The sequence below is a fragment of the Symphalangus syndactylus genome, chromosome 21, assembly GCF_028878055.3.
Source record: "Symphalangus syndactylus isolate Jambi chromosome 21, NHGRI_mSymSyn1-v2.1_pri, whole genome shotgun sequence".
NCBI classification, from domain to species: Eukaryota; Metazoa; Chordata; class Mammalia; order Primates; family Hylobatidae; genus Symphalangus; species Symphalangus syndactylus.
The window spans coordinates 33,740,058-33,760,839 of record NC_072443.2 but is presented as its reverse complement, the minus strand read 5'-3'; positions in this window follow the sequence as shown (position 1 = coordinate 33,760,839).

Genomic DNA, 20,782 nt, shown 5'->3' with positions numbered 1-20,782 from the left:
ATTAATTCAAGATGGATTAAAGACTTAAATGTTAGACCTAAAACCATTAAAATCCTACAAGAAAACCTAGGCAATACCATTCAGGACATAGGCGTGGGCAAGGACTTCATGTCTAAAACACCAAAAGCAATGGCAACAAAAGCCTAAATTGACAAATGGGATCTAATTAAACTAAAGAGCTTCTGCACAGCAAAAGAAACTACCATCAGAGTGAACAGGCAACCTACAGAATGGGAGAAAATTTTTGCAACCTACTCATCTGACAAAGGGCTAATATCCAGAATCTACAATGAACTCAAACAAATTTACAAGAAAAAAACAAACAACCCCATCAAAAAGTGGGCAAAGGACATGAACAGACACTTCTCAAAAGAAGACATTTATGCAGCCAAAAAACACATGAAGAAATGCTCATCATCACTGGCCATCAGAGAAATGCAAATCAAAACCACAGTGAGATACCATCTCACACCAGTTAGAATGGCCATCATTAAAAAATCAGGAAACAACAGGTGCTGGAGAGGATGTGGAGAAATAGGAACACTTTTACACTGCTGGTGGGACTGTAAACTAGTTCAACCATTGTGGAAGTCAGTGTGGCGATTCCTCAGGGATCTAGAACTAGAAATACCATTTGACCTAGCCATCCCATTACTGGGTATATACCCAAAGGTCTATAAATCATGCTGCTATAAAGACACATGCACACGTATGTTTATTACGGCACTATTCACAATAGCAAAGAGTTGGAACCAACCCAAATGTCCAACAACGATAGACTGGATTAAGAAAATGTGGCACATATACACCATGGAATACTATGCAGCCATAAAAAATGATGAGTTTGTGTCCTTTGTAGGGACATGGATGAAACTGGAAAACATCATTCTCAGTAAACTATCGCAAGGACAAAAAACCAAACACCGCATGTTCTCACTCATAGGTGGGAATTGAACAATGAGAACTCATGGACACAGGAAGGGGAATATCACATTCCGGGGACTGTTGTGGGGTGGGGGGAGGGGGCAGGGACAGCATTAGGAGATATACCTAATGCTTAATAACGAGTTAATGGGTGCAGGAAATCAATATGGCACATGGATACATATGTAACAAACCTGCACATTGTGCACATGTACCCTAAAACCTGAAGTATAATAAATAAATAAAAATTAAAAAAAAAAAAGAAAAAAGAAAATTGACACTTCCCTTCAGATTATTTTTTCTCTATGTCATTCAAGAGATTAATCTGTATTTTGAAGAAAGCTGAATTGACACAACAGCCTTAATGCCAATTTATACCTCAGGCATAAAGAAATGGAGAAACTCAGCTTTACCAGTGCCAACAGGAATTTCTTCTTCCAGGAATATTTGCCTGTTGTCATTTATTTATTATTGCAACTATACCTATAGTATTCAGTAAACTCATGCTTTTTTAGAAATTCCAGTAAATATGATGCCACCAAAGGCACCACTGCATTCAAAAATAGTACCTTTCAAGCTTCAAATGCTTGTCCAACTCAAAATTGAAGAAAGCATTGCAAAGTTATGAAATAATACTGCTTACTTTTCCAAAAACAATCTAATTCTGTCTATTCACAAAAAACAAATAATTTGATTGGGTTCAACCTACCTGTTTTTCATTGCCACTTCTAAACAGTATCTGCAACCCAATCATGAAATGACAATATCTCTGAAACAAAAAAAAAACCTCACTGGTGTAATCTTTTTTTTCCTTTGCCCTAATTCTATAATTATGGTGGCCGACATTGTGATTTATTTGGCATTTTTCTGAAACTGGTGATTATTTTTGTTCTTGTACTTACTTGTAAAGGTTACTGATAAATGAATTCCTTTGTGTTTATGTTTTTTAATGATCTGAATGCTCTGTTTTGTACGTATCCATCTTTTGGGTTTTGATTGTCATCTACTTTTATTCAGTCCTTTGTTATTGTAATGTTCTTTCATCAAATAAGGGCACAATGTGATTAGAATAAATTTTTGTATATTAAATTTCATTTGATTAATGTAGAGATGACATAGTCAATTCCAAATATAAAAGCATTGGCCCACATTTTCCCAGGAAAATTAACACAAATTAATGAGTACCTGTATTCATGTATTGAATAAATACTTATTGCCCACCTATTATATGACAAACATTAAGTTCATCCCTGATTCTGTAAAACGAAATTACATGGTGGTTGCCAGGGTCTGGGGGAGGGAAGAATGGAGGTATTAGTGTTTAACGGGTACAGAGTTTCAATTGAAAAGATGAAGTTCTGGAAATAGATGATGGTGATGGTTGTACAACAATGTGAATGTAATGAATGCCACAGAACTGTACATTTAAACATGGTTAAAAAGGTAAATTTTAGGCCGGGCGCGGTGGCTCATGCTTGTAATCCCAGCACTTTGGGAGGCCGAGGCGGGCAGATCATGAGGTCAGGAGATCGAGACCACGGTGAAACCCCGTCTCTACTAAAAATACAAAAAAAATTAGCCGGGCGTGGTGGCGGGCGCCTCTAGTCCCAGCTACTCGGAGAGGCTGAGGCAGGAGAATGGCGTGAACCCGGGAGGCGGAGCTTGCAGTGAGCCGAGATTGCGCCACTGCACTCCAGCCTGGGCAACAGAGCGAGACTCCGTCTCAAAAAAAAAAAAAAAAAGGTAAATTTTAGATGTATATTTTACTACAACAAAACTAATTAGAGAAGATCCTCAAGGAGTTTACAATCTAGTTGGAGCAACTGAGAAGTAAAAAGATTGTTACTATTTACAATGGACATGAAAAGCTCTACAATAAAAGTATTCTTTCACCATTTAGTGAATACAAATGAGGGACATCTAGACCAAATCAGAGTTGAGAAGCAGAAGAAAGGATGTTACTGCATAGTGCCCAAAAGAAAGGGTAGAAATGAGGTTGTCAATTGTGAAATAGAAAGATTATACGCAGCTGGGCGGGCGCGGTGGTTCAGCACTTTGGGAGGCCGAAGCAGGTGGATCACGAGGTCAGGAGACTGAGACCATCCTGGCTAACATAGTGAAATCCCGTCTCTACTAAAAATACAAAAAATTAGCCAGGTGTGGTGGTACACGCCTGTATTCCCAGCTACTTGGGTGGATGAGGCAGGGAAATTGCTTGAACCCGGGAAGAGCCAAGATCGTGACACTGCACTCCAGCCTGGGCGACAAAGCAAGACTCTGTCTCAAAAAAAAAAAAAAAAAAAAGAAAGAAAAAAAGAAGAAAAAGATAGATTATATAGGCAGAGTTCTAGCAGTGAAGCTTCCCAATGCAAGAACAAGAACATATGAGTCCATCCTATTGTCCAAAGCTGGTTATGTCCAGCAGTCTTCTACATTCCTCTGCCCATCTCTGGGAATTTATCCAGTGGCTCACCAGCCTCCATCCTGCACCTTCAGCCTTGCCTATTTTACTGAGTAATTCCCATTAGCACTCGGATATGTTCTAGTGTCATCCATCTTTAAAACACACACACACACACACACGTTTCTTGATTTCTACACTCTTTTAATAGCCCTTAATCTAGTTCTACAAGAACTACATCCCAAGAGTTATGTACAGAGTGAAAGTGGCGGAAGGCTTACTTGGGATTCTAACTAATTTATATTCTTCAATATAGTTTTAGAAGGTTTAGATGAGGCTTATCAGGATTAATACATTTGGTTTCCCTTTTGCCTAGTCATCATATATATCCATACTATTTCTGGACCACAATAATAAAGTACATTGACTAGTAAGCTATGAATTCCCCAAAAGGAAAACAGAATCACATTCTGTTGCATGACAAGGAGTGAGAATCAGACCAAAGGAGGAAGTGTAAACTGAGCATGGTTTTTACTAGTTAGGTCTGTTCTTACAAGTCCTCATCTAAAGGACTCATATCTGAATTGTAAGTAATGGGAACTACAAAAAAAAAAGAAGGGGGCCTAAACAAGCTGTTTTACCACAATTTCTGTAATGAGTGACACCCTTAACATTAGCCATTGATGGATTGAGAGAGATTCTTGCTGTCACAAATGATATCATTCTTCCCATCATGAGACTTTGAGCAGAGTTGGCCAGAGAAACCACTTCATGCCAAGTATTCGTTGGTCACAAAGACCATTAGTGCAAACATCAATGGCCTGAGCACTGTGTGTTATTAAGCTCAGAGAATGTTTGCATGCATCAGTGTCAGAACAAGTGGCATCTTTGAGACTCATCAGTAGCCTGGCTCCTGCTTTGCATATCGAGACAGGATGTTTCTCCCAGTGGGCCAATGACGAAGAGGAGGAAAAGTCAATGTCATGAGGTTTCCAAGTATGGAGCTCAGTGGAACATATATTGCACACTTTCTAAGGATTATCAGAATCATTTGAAGGAAATTTTAGTGAAGTTAGTTCTTCTGCAAGTCATGTGAATGTATGAAGCAAGAGAACTACTATTTCGTGATTAATCCTATTACTCTCTTTTTAATCCCTGACTAGCATAGTTAAATATATTTGAGGACACATTTAAATTGTCTCAAAGTTTAAAATAAGTACATTTTGCATAATTAAGTTACCATTCAAGGAGATCACAGAGAATACTTTATAATAATGACCTACGTTTAAAGACTAATTATGGTTAAATATTAACACTGTTTTAAAATATGACACATGTCCTATAAAGAATTAAAATGTTTAAGGCACTGGTCTCCTTTTAAGATCAACTATTATCCATATTACTTTTATACAAGGTTCACTAAGCCCCTAGGTATTATAACTATTTTTCACTTACATCTAGGCTAGAATCAACTGCACGTTTATACTGCAATAGGAAACTGCATTAAAAGCCACCCATGCTTTTCTTCATACCAATCACTTTATCTCTCATAACATTCTTAGTATCAGTGCCCTGAACCATTTTAAATATTCATATGAACATGTTAAGATGCCTTTAACTTTTAAGATAAGTAGATTATCTATGCAACCTAAAGGAATTATTCCAATTCTACAAAGAAAAACAGATCACTGAACAAATCATAAATCTTGCCTTCATAGCATTCCCCAGATTTGTAATGCAGAAGCCTTTTATACTATTTTTGTGAAAATAACATAATAATAACATAATGTTCTATGCTTATATACTACTTTTCTAATAACTATCAACTCGTCTTTTTGACAGCACTGAGTAATAAAGAGGGAAAAAATATTGTTTCTATTCTATAATGAGGAAACTAAGGCAGAGTGCCGAAAAAGAAAAAACTGCCTATGGAAAACATTTGCCTAGGCAAAAAAAAAAAAAAAAAAATTAGCCTTAGTTGTTTATCTACAACGAAGTTGAATAAAGAAAAGACAGAAAAATAAAGAAACATGGGCCAAATTAATCACTGCTCCTTATAATTAAAAGTAGTCATGGGTTATTTCACCATTGAAAAGAAAAGGGATTAATGGAGTTATATATTAGATAAAAATACCTTTTATTGAAGCCCACAGCTTGTCATAGACCATGGAGATAGAACAGACTATGATGCAATAATAAAGAAATCCTAAAATCTAAGCAGTTTAACACAAGAAACTTTATTTTTTCCTTAAGTTAAAGTCCAGTAAAGCTGAGTTATTCTCCTTGACAGTTCTCTTTCAAGTGATGATTCAGGCATCTGAGCCCCTGCCATTATGTAGCTAAACTCTCTGAAACACATAGTTTCTGAGGTCAGCATAGAAGGAAGAATGAGACTATAGGACAGGTTCACACAGGATATAAGTGTCAGTCCTAAAACTGGCTTAAATCAATTCTGACCATTTCCTACTGGCCAGAAGTTAATCCAATCCCCTTGTTTGGGTGCTATGGAAAATACCATAAACTATATGGCTTATGAACAAAAGCTGTTTATTTCTCACAGTTCTGGAGGATGAAAAATCTAAGATTTTGAGTGCTGGCAAATTTGATATCTGATGAGGGCAGACTTTCTTGTTCATATAGGATGTCTTCTTACAGTGTCCCTGTATGGTCAAAGCAGTGAGAGGATTATTCTTGAGCTTCTTTTACAAGGACACTAATCTCATTAGTGAAGGCGCCACTCTTATGAACTAACCATCCTCCAAAGACCCACTTTCTAAAACCATTACCTTGGGAGTTAGGATTTCAACATAGGAATTTTCAGGGGACACAATCAGGCCATTGTATCTTAATCTATGAAGACTGGAAAACATAGCCTTGTTTGCCCAAGAGGAGGAAAATGAAACAGGACCTGGAGAGCATCATAACATTGTCTCTGCCACTAGCTAGTACGTGGGTAAGCAAGAGGTTGATGGGACATGTATTAAAAAGAAGTAGATCAGCTTTCAAGAGAAGCTATGTTTCATCCTACTTCTGAATATAGCTCTTAATTTTATTTTGGGAAAATTCCTTAACTCACAAGGCTTCAGTTTACTCAGCTGTAAAGTAAGAGAAGGATAAGTTATGGGAGCTAAGATGACGTAATACATGATAATAATGTCAATCAATTTCTAAGCGTTTACCATCTGCTATATGCTGTGCTACATTCTTTAAATTGTATCTCATCATTTCCTAAGTCAACTTTTAACATTCTATGATGCTAAGGAGGAAATACAGTTCAAAATTCTTATGTCAAACTACACGAAGCAATAAAATAAATTAGTGTTAAGTGTTGCTCAGAATTACAGGGAAAGAAGAAGTAGCACTTATGTCTCAGGAACGATCCAGTTAAGAATAGAGAAGCTCAAATCTCATTAGAAGAAGACAAGAAATGATAGTAAGTTGGTGAAAGTCCCTTGTTGATAATCACAACTTTCCCCTCTTTATTTCTGTAAATCATGGCTCATTCCTTCTTCTATTCCTTCAGATAAATTTCTGTTGAGCACCTATAATGTGGGAGGTTTCAATGCTATCAGTCTAGAATCAAGGGAAAAGACAATGATTTTTAAGTTGTGGATATCTTTATGACTCATAAACTGAGAAAATAAAATATATATTTCTATAAGAAATAAAGAAAAGTTGGTCAAATGGTATTTCTAGTTCTAGATCCTTGAGGAATTGCAACACTGTCTTCCAAAATGGTTGAACTAATTTACACTCCCACCAACAATGTAAAAGCATTCCTATTTCTCCACATCCTCTCCAGCATCTATTGTTTCCTGACTTTTTAATGATAGCCATTCTAACTGGCGTGAGATGGTATCTCATTGTGGTTTTCATTTGTATTTCTCTAATGACCAGTGATGATGAGCTTTTTTTCATGTTTGTTGGCAGCATAAATGTCTTCTTTTGAGAAGTGTCTGTCCACATCCTTCACCCACTTTTTGATGGGGTTGTTTGGTTTTTCCTTGTAAATTTGTTTACGTTTCAAAGGATTATAAATCATTCTACTATAAAGGCACATGCAAACATATGTTTACTGCAGCACTGTTCACAATAGCAAAGACTTGGAACCAACCCAAATGCCCATCAATGATAGACTGGATTAAGAAAATGTGGCACATATACACCATGCAATACTATGCAGCCATAAAAAAGGATGAGTCCATGTCCTTTGCAGGGACATGGATGAAGCTGAAAACCATCATTCTCAGCAAACTAACACAGGAACAGAAAACCAAACACTGCATGTTCTCACTCATAAGTGGGAATTGAAGAATGAGAACACATGGACACAGGGAGGTGAACATCACACACTGGGGCCTGTTGGAGGGTGGTGGGCTAGGAGAGGGATAGCGTTAGGAGAAATACCTAATGTAGATGATGGGTTGACAGGTGCAGCAAACCACCATGGGCACATATATACCTACGTAACAAATCTGCACATTCTACTCATGTCCCAGAAGTTAAAGTATAATAAAAAGAGAAATGAAAGAAAATATATATTTTTAAAGAATCAGCCTTGCATAGTGGTGCATGCCTGTAGTCCCAGCTACTTGAGAGGCTGAGGAAGAAGAATAGCTTAAGCCCAGGTAATCAAGGACGCAGTGAGCCATGATTGTGTCATGGCATTCCAACCTGAGCATCAGAGCGGGACCTTGTCTCAAGAAAAACAAAAAATACATATATATATGTGTGTGTGTGTATTTATATTTTGTATGTGTGTATATATATGTGTATGTGTGTATTTACTGGAGGGTTTTGAGGGCTTGTATATATGTGTGTATGTGTATATATATATATATATATATATATATATATATATATATAAAAGAGTTTATATGTACATATATAGGCCTTCAAAACCCTCTTTGGAATAACATGGACCACAGATCTCACCGTGACGTGTCTTGTTTTCCCAGGCACATCCTCAACCTTGACAAAATAACCCTCTAAATTGATTGGAAAACAAAAAAAGAAAGAAAGAAAAGTTGAAAAAATTGAAATTCAAATTCTGTTCTTTGTGGACAATAGCATCAGCTCTAGAAAGATGTCTTGCAACATCTTTTACAGAGACACTTGTCAAATGAATAGTTTGTTTCATAACTATAAATCAAAAACCTCTTGTATTAGAGAATTACACTCTCTAAAACTCAACTATTAATATTTCTAAGATGCTTTCGCTGGAACCATGAAAACAGTGTTGTCCATCAACTATCAGGCTACTCCTCAGTGTAAACTGATATATAATTTTCTCTTAACATCTTTTTTCTCAAACTGCTTTGATAGAAGTAGATTCCTAGCAGATGAGGGCCACCTAGGGATGTCTTGCCTTGAAACTTTACTGTCTTATTGGAGAATGAACAATTAGTTTAAATATTCACATTTTTTCTACTCAGATCTAGCAAAGACAGATGAGAAAGGTGATTTATTTCTGAAGGAACAAAAAGATGTATTATGATACCTTTTAATAGACATTTTTCAATGCTTTAAAAAATAATCAACCAGTGGTGTTATTCTGCACACACACAAAAAAAATGTTTAAAGACTTAATGGACACTTTTAAGACCCCACCAATAGAGTTTTAAGTTACTAATGAAGGGAATTTGTCCTTCACATTGGTAGATAGCCAAGCAATGATAAATAATTGTATCAAAGCCAGTTCCTGACCTCAAAGTTCCAATAGATTTCACTCAGCTCATAGACTGTTGGAGGCATCAAAATAATCTCCCCTTGTCTCTGATGTAGAGCAGGTTTGATGCTCATAAACCCTGGTGTTCTTAACTAACTGTAATCAAATCAGATAAATTGTCTTCAGCATTCAGCTGCCCTTATCTTGTGTCTGGAGATTATTGTCTTTCTTTCAATGGAAAAGAAATATTACTTTGTTATGTAGGAATACCATTGCTTTTGCTAAGTGCCTATAGGAAAACATTTCTCATTAAAACATTAACAATGAAAGCTCCAGAGTTGTTGATTTGTTTTTACTTCTCAATGACTTGGAATTAAAGATACTATAAAATTTAAGATATATACAGTTCTGGATTTATATTAGCTTTTTATAGCACTATAATGTTAAACTATGCTATTAAATCAATTTCTTGATATATTTAACTAAAAATTCAATCTCTTAATTAAAATGTTTCCAAGGCTTAAAAGTTTTAAACAATTATTTGCTGACTCACTTACAGTTTGATAAATATATGTATATTGAAAATATACAATTATAAATAGGTGATTCCTTACTTTTTAAAAAGCTTTTGTGTCACAAAAGAACCTTATCCCAAACTAAATGATTCAAGGTGGTTTTCACCAAGCGGCTCTAAACCTGTACTACACATTAAAGTTTCCCAGGGAGATTTAAAAATCTCTGATGCCAGACCACACCCCAGACCAAATAAAGCAGAATCTCTCTGGGCAGGACCAAGGCTTTAGTATTTTTTAAAGTTCCCCAGGAGATTCTAACGTGCCAACAAAGTCAAGAAGCACTGCTCTAAGAGATGATCATATCAGGTAAATATATTTGTTATTTAAGATCACAAATTTTTGAGGAAAATAGATATTCAGTTTTCAGACTGCCATCATGAGCCTCATCTTTTCCCATATTTACCATATCTTATCAATAAACTATTTATAGAATATTTTTTCCTAGTCCCTCTTCTATTTTGAACATGCAGGCAAAAGCCATTCTGATTTCTTTCTACTAAATAATAGCATGTATTTAATTAGCATAACACTAAAATTAGCGAAGGTCTTAGCCTTTCTGACTAGCGTATTTGCATCTTAAGGTGCCAAGGAGGACAGCTATCGGATTTAAGAGTCCTTTCCATTCCCCCTTCTTCTTTATTCCCCCTGGAGCTGTGTGAGAGCCCTTACAATTTACCTTTGCACTAACGAGGGTAAAGTGCCTGAGCTGCACATTCCATGGCAGGCACCGCAAACTTAACAACAGGATTTACGAGGTGTGTGCTTGCCAGAATGTCTCTAATGTTCAGGTTCACTCATCCCAAGCCTTAAATTGGCTCTCTTGGTGCTATTTTAATCTGTACAGACCCAATCACACACAGCGTACAAATGGTGGTTCAAAGAAATGCACATAATAATGTGGCAGAGGATGTAATTTCTGTCAGAGAACACCATTGTTAACTATGATTGAAAAGACATGAATCCTGCTAAAGATATGAAACATTTTTTATGTCTACTGAATTTTAAAGGAAAGAAATACCCAAAAGGTAAAATTTAAATCCTCTGGGAGCCCTGACCAGCTAAGGGCACCTACAAATAATGCATGCAGTAGTAATCCATTTTACATACTAATAGGCAAAGGTTGTAAAGGTCACAGTAGACCACACCAAATGAGTTAGACCTGTGAGGGGGGGTCCCTGACCCATGGAATCAGCATGTTCTGTTACTTTTGTGCATCTATTCTGACACTGAGTTGATACTCCCTACTGAAAAACAGGCATTTTGATAAGCAAAGGAATACTGATTTGACTCCTCATCAAAGACCCAAGAGGACTAAGAGCCTGGTTTTGCTCCTAAGAACAAAAAGCCAATAAATTACACAAAAGCAATTTTTAATTTTATTTTTCCTACCCCACAGCATCTTTTCTTGTTTGAGTCTTTGGAGGGCATCCCAGCAGTTAAAAATTCGAGCAGTTACAACTGATGTGACATGGGCCGAGAGCAATCCAGTAAGACAACAAGAGCTGCTCCTGCTGAGTCCCTACCAAGCCAGTGTCTAAAGCTTTAGTTTCTAGATATTGGAGAAATCTTGAGAATCTTAAGGAATCTTATGGACCCAGCAAGGGACTTGGTGGCAAGGATATATTCAAAGGTTTGGGTCAACAGATAGGTACCATTTGGTAGAGAGGCATTTCAATATTTCAACAACTGGTCTGGCTATCCTGAGTAAATATTAGCCCTGGTTCCTAATACACGGGTTTATACAATTCTAGCATTGATCTCACTGATCGAAGAATTAGGTTTATTTGGATTTCTGGCCTAATGGTGTTGGTCTTGGTTACTGTTATATTTTTTCTTGTCTCTTATCAAAATAAAATACTTGACAAAAGATAACAGAGATAAGAAACATAGAGATGGGGGGAGGAAGGAGGTTGAGAAAAATAAAGAGAGGGAAAGGCTGGTATATCTAAACAATGATTCCAAGTACACAAACAATCCATCCCCACAACCTTTCCTAATATTTCAGGCTTGCAAAGGATTTGCAGCCACGGGTTTGTGCCACTCACAATCAGTTCCTCCATTTATCAATTTTACCTTGCACGGTAGTCGGCAGAATACAAATGCAAAGATACAGGAATAATGATAATCTTAGCACAGCCTCCCATAGATAGTAATGACTGTTGGCTGCAGCAGGTGCTGAGATGTAATAAAATTCATGTTAAGCAGCATTCCTATTCTGTAGTCTATCACATACGCTATCTCTTGGTAGCATGTGGCAAATAATCAGTCAATTCTATTTGACTATTTAGTGAGCAGTGAAAGAAATGTGCTTCTGTCACAAGCAAAAACTTGTACTGGGCCAATTCTACTGGATGCCATGAGGTTAACTCAACTTCCCAGCATTCACTGATTAAGTGGTAAAAAGTATGAGTCCCACAGCTATGTGGTCGTGATTTCTGCATCTTTTATGCTATTAACCTTTATTCAATTCAATTGCAAAATGCTCCTTTTGTTTTGTCTCAGACTGAATGTAATAACTGTTGCAAGACTGACAGTCTGACAGATTGAATCATGAAGCTCTGGCCAGTGATACCCTTAGGAGCACTCAGATAGGGGATAGCCAAGGCAGTGTCATTAGGGAGGTGCTAGGAAGTACCCAATCTCTTTAAATTATTTTCATTCCCTAAGCTAGGAACCCACTCCAACAAGATGTTGTACCTGTTATCTTCAAGCTCTACCCCCTTTAGAAATGTTTCTACCATTGAATGAATTACTCTATACTTTACAGTCATTTGAACCATTTAATGAAATTAGGTTTATCATATCCTTTCCTGAAATAAGTTTCTGTAAGTAAAGGGATGAAAGTACATCAGTCTTGTGACTTGAAAGATAAGGACTTGAAGACGATGAAGAGAGATGTATGAATGAGCAAAATAGCCTACTGTATAGTTGTCTGACTCATATTTTTGCCTAAATGGCCTTGTGCCTACCTCTAATTAAAGGAGAGCATCTCACCTTACTCCCCATCCCAACCCCAGGCTAAATCAACTTCTCCCCTCCTTCAAAGATACTCATTAGGCAAGACATTGTTTCATACTGTGACAGAGGCTAGCTGCTTTCTGTGTGCACTCTCCTTCTTCCCTAGTAAATAACATGGTTTTAGAAGAACATACTACTCTTTAAAATGAAAGATTAGATTTTTCCAGAATCCCTATAAGCTATGTATTGCCACAGGACTAATCTGGCCACTGAAATGTAACTTTTGGGGACTTCCAAGAGGGCTTTTTAAAAGAAGTTGACTAGTTAGAGTCAGCACCGTTTTGCTGTCCTCTGCTCCCTTCTGTTACCAACTTGGTCAGTGAGAGTTTTAGCAATCAGCTTGCATTTCACAATCAATCACTAAATTAATTCCTTTGTATATTCTTTGTTTCTTGATCCTCTTTTCACATTACCTAATTGTCTTACAATCTTGGGAAACTCACATTTGAGTTTGTTCTTTATCTGTAACCATACAACTAAAGCAGAATATAGACACAAAACCATAGTGAATGCTCTCATCTTGAATTCGACTTTTAACTATTTTTTAAGTTATTTTATTTATTTATTTATTGTTGTGTGTGTGTGTGTGTGTGTGTGTGTGTGTGTGTGTGTTTTAGAGACGATGTCTTGGTATGCTATCCAGGTTGGTCTCAAACTCCTGACCTCAAGAGATCTTCCTACCTTGGCCTCCTAAAGTCCTAGGATTACAGGCTCAAGCCACTGCACCCACCCTAATTTTTAAATTGTCACAAAAAATATGTAATATAAGATTTACTATCTGAAACATTTTTCCATGTACGTTTCAATGGTATTAAGTAAATTCACCCCATGGTACAACCATTAGTAGTATCCATCTCTAGAACTTTATTTAACTTACAAAACTAAAACTCTGTATCCGTTAAAAAATAACTCTCCGATCCCTTTACCTGCAATCCCTGGAAACAACCATTCTAATCTCTATGCTTCTGGTTAACAAAAGAATAATATTTAATGTCTTAAAGTTATAGCTCTCTAATTTAAATCTATACCAGCTTAGTTTTAATAACATACAAAAACTCTACTACTATATTACTTTATTTCTACCCCTTTTACAGTTGCCAGTGTAACAAAATTACATCTTTATGCATTGTGTGTCCAGAAACGTAGACTAAAAATTGGTTTCTGTTGTCTTAAATGGTGCAGGAAAAAAGTGGAGTTAGAAATCAAAGTTACAATAATACTAGCTTATATAATTATCCATGTAAATAATTTTACCAGAGGTATTTATTTCTACATACATATTTGAGTTACTATCTAGTGTCCCTTCATTTCAAATGGAAACAGGGCTTAATTTAGCATTTCATCCTAGTCTAGCGGTAACTAGCATTTCATACTAGTCTAGTTGTTAGTGGTAACAAGCTGACTCAGCTTTTGTTTTTTCTGGTAATGTTCTGATTTTTTTTCTTAATTTTGAAGACAGTTTTGCCAGATGTAGGAATCTTGGTTGACAGGTTTGTTTTTGTTTTTGTTTTTGTTTTTCAGCACTTTAAATATACCAAACCATTGCCTTCTGGTCTCCAAAGTTTCTGATGAGGATCTGCTGATATTCTTACCAGTCATCCCTTACATGTAGAAAGTTGCTTCTCTGTTGTGACTTTCAAGATTCTTTGCCTTTGGCTTTTAATATTTGATTTAAATGTCTTTGGCTTTTAATATTTGATTTAACGTGGGTCTCTTTGAATTTATTCTGCTTGGAGTCTGTTGGGTTTCTTGGATGTTTGTATATGTATCTTTTATCAAATTTGGGCAGATTTTCAACATTACTTTTTCAACTATTCTCTTCCTCTTTCTCTCTTTCTTCTTCTGAGACTCCTACAATGTACATGTTGGACTATTTAATGGTGTACACAAAATCTCTTAGATTCTATTCACTTTTCTTTGAACTTTTTTTGTTCATTCTATACACCAGACCTTTTGATTGTCCTATTTTTAAGTTCATAATTCTTTCTTGTGCCTGCTTATATCTGCTTTTCCATAGCTCTAATAAGTTTTTCAGTTTAGTTATTGTAATTTTCAGTTCCAGAATTTCTTTTTGGTTACTTTTCAATCTCTTTATTAATATTTCCATTTTTCATCCATTATTTTCTCTTATTGACTTTGTCTTCTCTTGTTTTAGCTCTTTGAGCACCTTTTTTTTTTTTTTTTTTTTTTTTTTTTTTTTTTTTTTTGAGACGGAGTCTCGCTCTGTCGCCCAGGCTGGAGTGCAATGGCATGATCTCTGCTCACTGCAAGCTCCACCTCCCGAGTTCCCATCATCCTCCTGCCTCAGCCTCCCAAGTAGCTGGGACTACAGGCGCCCACGACCATGCCCAGCTAATTTTCTGTATTTTTAGTAGAGACAGGGTTTCACCATGTTAGCCAGGACAGTCTCGATCTCCTGACCTCGTGATCCGACTGCCTCGGCCTCCCAAAGTGCTGGGATTATAGGCGTGAGCCACTACGCCTGGCCAAGCACCTTTAATACAGTTCTTTTAAAATCTTTGCCTAGTTAGTCTGCCATATGATCTGTCTGAGAAATAGGCTCTGTTTATTAATTTCATTTCCTTTGAATGGGTCATGCCTTCTTGTCTTTTGATATGACATGATTTTTTTGTCATTGAATACTGGACTTTCAAATCTTATAATGTGGTAAATTTGTAGATCCTTCTCAGGTCCTTCTCCTTCCTCAAGGTTTGCTGATTTGTTTTGTTTTGTTTTGTTTCTTATTGTTGCAGAGTATTCATGTGCTGGTAATCAGCCCAAGGCATGGATTTAAGATCTTCTCAGGTCTTTCCTGGGCCCATCCTTTGGTATGCATAGTCACTTTCTAAATTCCCCTGTATATATGGTTTCTTTTGAATATTGCAGTGATTAAACATCTGGTACCACAAAGGGAGAAAGGAGAAAAATGAAGCAGAGATAATCTTTTAAATTCCCTGGAAGTCACCACAGCTGGAAGGGGAAAGGATTGCAAAAGGAAGGCAATAATGGCTCCATGCCTCTGTGTCTTCACTACCAGAGCAGCAATCAGCAGTCAGAGAACAAACCTTCAGTATTTAGTGGACAGAGAGTCCTTATCACCCACACTGCCTCCCAAAAGCTGCTCCAAGTATCTGTGTACAGGCTGTCTGCTATGGTGCCAGGAGTTAGGGAAAGGGTAGCCACTACTGGGCCAAAAAACAAAAGTGACTGAAAGTAACCATGATTTACCTTCCAAGCCTTCTTCTGGAAGTTGGAAGCCTTCAACAGACTCCAGAGTTCCAAAATAACTACATCAGACAGATTCTGTCAGTGCAATAGTTGTTTATGTGTAGAGATGTATTTCTGGTGCTTCTTGCCCTGCCATCTTCCCTCTAACTTCACCATGACTACTGACTCATAAAGTCACTTGCAAATTTTATCTTTCTTTAGTTAATTTATTCTCCACTCTTTGTAAACTATGTCTTCTCAAGACTTATACAAGAAGTTATGTATAACTTCTGTCTTCTCAAGCCTGGAACCCCTCATCCCAAACCTTTAGTCTCAGCTGCTAATGTTACTTCTTATATGGGCAAAATAGATTTAACCAAAAGAATACTTCTACATGTTTCTATCACCATATCTACTTATACAGTAGCATTTGGTGTCCTCCAGGTATTTTGTCTTCTTTCCTGTGATTATGGATAAACCCCACCACCTGTACACAAGATCCTATCTCCTCCGTTCTTTTCAAAGCCATTGCTCCAGTATTCCAAGAGTTACTTCCTCTCTCTTCTTCATCAACAATTTTTTTTTCCTACTGGAACTTTCCCATTGGCATAAAAAAAAGAACTGTTTTTCCCTCTATCACTTAAAAAGATAAGAACCCATCCCTTAACTCCACACTGTCCTCTATCCATTAGCCCATATTTCTTTTTTTTCATAGCAAAACTTCATAAAAGAATCTAAACAAACTGTCTATAATTTTGCTGTCTCATTCTTTCAGGAACCCACATCTATTAGAATTTAATTCCCTCTCCCCCAGTGAAACTGCTGAAACCAAATACCTTTACACTGCCTGATCCAATGGCAAATTCTCCACCATTTTATGAATTGACCAATCAGTTTCATTTAACATAATTGACAATATTATCCTCCTTTAAGCACTTTCCTGTGTCTTATCTATTTTTTAAGACTGCTTCTCAAACCCCTTTGCTATATTCTCCTCATTTCTTCTTCCTGCAAATTGTAGAACAACGCTTAGTCTTGTATCTCTTCTCTTTTCTCTCTAAATGCACTTCCTTTAAGAGCTTATCCAGTCTCATGCTTTTCACCCTTATTTATACAATATTAGTTTCAAATGTGTATTCCCACTGTGAATCTATCCTGTGAACTCCAAGCTTATATGTCCAACTGCCTCCACATCATCTTCATCTGGGGGTTATAGTAGCCTGTGTCTAACTAGCAGATAGAAACCATATAGCAGGTTAAACAGGGAAGTGTAAAATAAAGAATTATTAACTATTATAAAAGAGCAAAAGTAAAACATATGGTACCCTAGAACTGAGGGAGGATACTCAAGCAAGCAAAAACTTGGACGGAATTCAAATGTTACTGGAGAGGTTATAGTTCAGACTATTGGATAATAAAGAAGGCCAGTCTGTAGTTGCCAGGAAAGCAACAGCCACTCTCTGGAGTGCTGATGTGAAAGGGTGATCATTAGCCAGTGGCTTACAGGGGGAACTGGGGCACAAGCAGAGAAAGAAGGCCCTCACAGAGTGCAGGGACTCTGGTTTCTATGTTAACGGGGCTGCAAAAAAAAAAAAAAAAAAAAAAAAACGGTTATCACCAGCCAGAGCCAAGCTGAGGCTGCAAGGACACAGAGGGAGCTCGTCTTGATCCCAAGGCAAAGGAGGATTCACTGGATGTCTTCACACCCACGTTGCCAGTGCCTAACCTCTGCTAACCTCTGACAGAAATGGCAGGAAGGCCTCCTTGCAATGCCCCTCAGCGCTGTCTACTGAGAAATGTTATCACTGTGCTCACTTTAAAGGAGAAATGCTTAAAGCAATGCTATTATTTATCACAGAGCATATATTGAGGCTGAGAGGCAATAAATTGATAATTGACACAAATGTCTAATAGGCATTTTAACTTAACATGTTGAAACTGAACTCTTGGTCTCAGCCCAAATCTTCTCCTCTTGCAGTCTTCCCCATCTCAGTAAACAGCAACTCCTTTCTTCCAGTTTATCAGCACAAAACCTTTGGAACCATTCTGACTTCTGTCTTTTGCTTTCGTGCCACACTCATTATGTTTACAAACAGTATTGGCTCTATCTTCAAATTAAATCTGGAATCAGTACATTTCTCATCACCTTTACAGCTACCATCCTGGTCGGAACCACCATCATCCCTCACCCCAATAATTACAATAGCCTTCTGACTTGTCTTTAGGCTTTCACCTGGTCCATTAGTTGGTTTATTCTCTAACACAGCAGCCAAAATGATCCTAATGAAACTAAAGCATAAGTCAGATCATGTCTCTTCTCTGTTTAACACCCTACCTACCTCATACTCTCAGGGGCGAAATGAATTGAAAGTCTTTTCAGAGCCTAGAAAGCTTACTCAGTATGTCCCCATCTCCCATCTGTCTCATGTCCCTTCTGCTTAACACTGTACTCATTTGGTGCTAGCCACGCTGGTTTCTTTGCTTTTCTGCAAATACAGCAGGCCCATTCCTACCTTAGGGACTTATGTTTCTTTGCTCTGTTTGGAACACTTACCACAGATAACTGCATGGCTTGCTCCTTAACCTCCTTTAGTTTTTTACTCAAACATCACCTTTTCAGCAAGATATTTTGTGGCCACTCTATCTAAAATGCAATTAGAACCTAGAACAGCTCCAATGATAGGGTAGGTGCCCAATAAATAATGGTTAAATACATAACAAATCTTGCTACAAGGTGATCTTGTGAATGGAAGTCACATGCTGAGAAAGAGGTGGCATGGGCATGGGTTCCTGATAGTAGCACAGAGCCACCACACCAGCCCTGCAGTGCCTCCCTCCAGATTTCTTTTAAGTAAGAGAAAAAATATTTATTTTATCTAATCCACTCTTACTCAGAAGTTTTACTTATATGCAGCTGGTAGCTGACCAAGCCTGATAGCTCTTCCGGGCTCACTGATTCTCAATCCTTGATTTATGTTAGAATCACCTGGAAAGTTTCAAAAATTAGTAATACTCAGGCCTTACCTCAAGGGCTACTGATGTAATTAATCTTGATAGAGTCAGACATGACTATGTGGAAGCCTCCTAGAAATTCTACTATGAAGCCAGGATTAAGATGAATTGCTATAATCATTTTGTTAAATGTTTTTATATTATTATTTCAAAATAAATATTGTCATCCTTTGGTATCTGTGGGGTATTGGTTCCAGGACTGCCCACAAACACCAAAGCTCATGCATATTCAAGTCCCGCAGTCAACCCTGTAGAACCTGCAGAAACGAAAAGTCACCCCCCAGGCCCTCCGTATATGCAGGTTTCACATCCTGCTAACACTGTATTTTCAATGCGTGTGTTTGGCTGTGGGTGGCAAATCAGCCAATATAGAAGCCCAATTATATTTTTTTTTAAGAAATCTGATTATAGGTAAACCCATGCAGTTCAAACCTATATTGTTCAAAGGTCAACTGCAGTTCTTGATTTTTAGTCCCAGTTTTTATAAAGTGACTAGTATCTGCTACTATCGGGTTACACCACAGAAGTAGAATGATACTAGCAATAATAAATACAATTTGCATATTATTTATACTTTATAGTGCCTTCGCATAACCACCAATTTTACTGAGAGAGATTTGATTGATTTTTTTATTTTGCAGAAGATGCGACCTCTTACTAAGTGAACATATCCTTGGCTAGGTCTCTCATTTCAAAATGACTCACCACTATGTTCAATTCTTTGGTTTGTCTCAAACCTCAAAATAACTAGGCACAGTTCAGCCCTTCCTCCACGGAAGCCAGAGAGTGGAGTGGAGCTTTGACCTGAAATGATTAGAGAAAGGAAATAAGTCCTAGATCAATATCTTGTAGACCCTGACTCGCATAATTCCCAATAAAGTCACTCAAAATCTGAAGAGTACAAAAAAAGCAACCAAACAAACTGAACAACTAGGATGGACCCTAAGACTGAAAAGGGAGATTGCACCCTTACTGATTTAGGTTTGGGAATATTTTTTATTGCGGAGCCAAATCTAGGCCCATTAAATTAAAAAAAAATAATAATGCTGTAGACTCACAGCATTTCTATACTATGATTTTATCTATAACTTAGAAACCAGAGACCCAAATATCTGTACCCCACGATAAAAAAGAAGATACTTTTGGCTGGGCACAGTGGCTCATGTCTGTAATGCCAGCACTTTGGGAGGCTGAGGCAGGTGGATCACAAGGTCAGGAGTTCGAGACCAGCCTGGCCAGTATGGTGAAACCTCGTCTCTACTAAAAATACAAAAATTAGACAGGCATGGTGGCATGTGCCTGTAGTCCTAGCTACTTGGGAGGCTGAGGCAGAAGAATCACTTGAACCTGGGAGGCAGAGGTTGCAGTGAGCCAAGATTGCGCCACTGCACTCCAGCCTGGGTGACAGAGCAAGACTTTGTCACAAAAAAAAAAAAAAAAAGATAATTTCAAGAGTTTTATCTCACCTCTAATTCCTAGCCAGCCAATTTTAGCATTACTAATGGCTACTGTGATGATTAATATTGAGTGTAAACTTCATTGGATTGAAGGATGCAAAGTGTCATTGTGGGTGTCTATGAGGGTGTTGCTGGAGGAAATTGACATTTGAGTGAGTGGACTGGGAAAGGAGACCCATCCTCAATCCTGGTGGGCACAATCTATCTAATCAGCTGCCACTGTGGCCAGAATAAAAGCAGGCAAAAGAATGTAAAAAAAAAAAAAAAAAAGCCTAGACTGGCTTATCCTCCCAGCCTACGTCTTTCTCCTGTGATGGATGCTTCTTGCCCTCGAACATTGGACTTCAAGTTCTTCAGCTTTGGGACTTGGACTGGCTTCCTTGCTCCTCGGCTTCCAGATGGCCTATTGTGGGACCTCACCTAGACATCCTGTGACTCAATACTCCTTAATAAACTCCCCTTTATATATACACGTATCCTATTAGTTCTGTCCTTCTAGAGAACCCTTACTAATACAGCT